We start from the raw sequence: 2,856 nt of genomic DNA on the forward strand, positions 1-2,856 counted from the left end.
GGGAAGCGCTGTTAGTGCTAATGGGAATCTGTCCATTAGACATAAAAATTCGTTAACAGGCTGCCTGGTACTGGGTAAAGAAGGATAACAGGGACAAAATTAGGGAGATACTTGGGGTGTACGCAGGGGACAAATATACCATCAAAAAGAGAGGGATAGAATTGTGGCAAGAACAATGGAACAACGAGGATACAGGTCGCAGAACATACGAGTTGCTACCGGATATAGAAGAAAGATTAAAACTTACGTTTTTCACACCTACGACAGGAATGCTGCACTTTCTTACTGGACATGGACCATACCCAACATACCTATGTAGGTTTGGGAAGCAGGCTACACCAGCGTGTGACTGTGGTGCAGTGCAAGGCACCCCAGAGCATGTGGTGTATGAGTGCCACCTCTTCGATGATGTAGCCCAAGAGCTAAGACAACAACTACCAAACAACAACACGTACCACTTATTAAGACATGACAACACCTTTGATACCTTAAACAAACTCACAAATGAGATATCAAAAAAGATAATTAAGAACTTTTTAAGGGACAATCGCCACTAGAAACCAAAACTTTCACCGACTTTGACTAGTGTACCCTTCCTGTACCGTCGGGTAAGGACTGGCCAGCCGCTTCACGGCTGGAATCCGCCTTGTCCTGGATTAGGAGGGAGGGGGGCACAAAAATACCGGACTAAACGCACACCGATCATGACTAATATAATTAGAGTAGATGTAGAAGATAGGATAACACCTTAGAATAGACTGCAGCGACACCAAGTTAAGGGCCAGCCCAGTGCCAGGGGCATGCCCACTGGGATTAGCTCAGTGGGCCAGGCCAACAACCAGTAGGTTTATAGTAGCACTGGCACACTTGTAATCGATGCAGGTAGTACGTAGTTTCCTCGTAGATTAAGTAGTTAGAGCATCATAGCGGTAAGATTAGAGTAAATAATAATAACAATAATAAAAGATACCTGTAGTGTAGAATTAATAGCTGCATTTTCTATGTATCATTATTAGGACCCACTAATGCAGTCAGGTAGTGGGTCATCACGTATCATGTAATGGATTTAATAAAGAAGATTTTTTTTTTTTTAATGAACATGACCTGTGAATATGAAGTTCTATCTCTAGTCGTTCAAGGTTTTCAGTTTTTTTTTTTTTTATGATCATGAGTGTGTATATACGTAATCTTTTGTCCAGTTCATACCTTCCATATCACAGTGTTTATCATGAATCACTCTGAACTATCACAGTTATCAGGCCCACGATCGTTTGAGTTATACAAACGTGCTTTTGGAGCAATATCAGCAGCCTTCATACATCACTGAGCCTCCTCAGTACATCAATAACACATCGTAACCAAATTAATAAGAAAGGTCGTTCTAGTCCTCCTATGTAACGTGCGCAGCAATTTACACTTCTAGCACTAACAATCGAAATTTCAGATGACGACAAAGCAGCACATGTTACGGATTTGACATACAAAGACTACATGTTTGAAGACATATTCTCATATTAAATCATATGCATGATTTCAGCTTTCAAATGGGTAAATACAATACTAGCCATTAAAATTGCTACACCAAGAAGAAATGCAGATGATAAACGGGTATTCATTGGACAAATATATTATACTAGAACTGACATGTGATTTCATTTTCACGCAATTTGGGTGCATAGATCCTGAGAAATCAGTACCCAGAACAACCACCTCTGGCCGTAATAACGGCCTTGATACGCCTGGGCATTGAGTCAAACAGAGCTTGGATGGCATGTACAGGTACGGCTGCCCATGCAGCTTCAACACGATACCACAGTTCATCAAGAGTAGTGACTGGTGTATTGTGACGAGCCAGTTACTCGGCCACCATTGACCAGAATTGGTCAATTGGTGAGAGATCTGGAGAATGTGATGGCCAGGGCAGCAGTCGAACATTTTCTGTATCCAGAAAGGCTCGTACAGGACCTGCAACATGCGGTCGTGCATTAACCTGCTTAAATGTGGGGTTTCGCAGGGATCGAATGAAGGTTAGAGCCACGGATCATAATACATCTGAAGTGTAACGTCCACTGTTCAAAGTGCCGTCAATGCGAACAAGAGGTGACCGAGACGTGAAACCAATGGCACCCCATACCATCACGCCGGTTGATACGCCAGTATGGCGATGACGAATACACGCTTCCAATGTGCGCTCACCGCGATGTCGCCAAACACGAATGCGATCATCATGATGCTGTAAACAGAACCTGGATTCATCCTAAAAATGACGTTTTGCCATTCGTGAACCCAGGTTCGTCGTTGAGTACACCATCGCAGGCGCTCCTGTCTGTGATGCAGCGTCAAGGGTAACCGCAGCCATTGTCTCCGAGGTGATAGTCCATGCTGCTGCAAACGTCGTCGAATTGTTAGTGCAGATGGTTGTTTTCTTGCAAACGTCCCCATCTGTTGACTCAGGGATTGAGACGTGGCTGCACGATCCGTTACAGCCATGCGGATAAGATGTCAACCCCAATCGCGATAGGCTACAATCCGACCTTTATCACCGTCGGAAACGTGATGGTACGCATTTCTCCTCCTTACACGAGGCATCACAACAACGTTTCACCAGGCAACGCCGGTCAACTGCTGTTTGTGTATGAGAAATCGGTTGGAAATTTTCCTCATGTCAGCACGTTGTAGGTGTCACCACCGGCGCCAACCTTTTCTGAATGCTCTGAAAAGCTAATTATTTGCATATCACAGCATCTTCTTGCTGTCGGATAAATTTCGCGTCTGTAGCACGTCACCTTCGTGGCGTGGTAATTTTAGTGGCCAGTAGTGTACTTCTGAATTATTTGTCATATTAAATATTACCTA

The sequence above is a fragment of the Schistocerca serialis genome, chromosome 6 (genome assembly GCF_023864345.2).
Source record: "Schistocerca serialis cubense isolate TAMUIC-IGC-003099 chromosome 6, iqSchSeri2.2, whole genome shotgun sequence".
NCBI lineage: Eukaryota > Metazoa > Arthropoda > Insecta > Orthoptera > Acrididae > Schistocerca > Schistocerca serialis.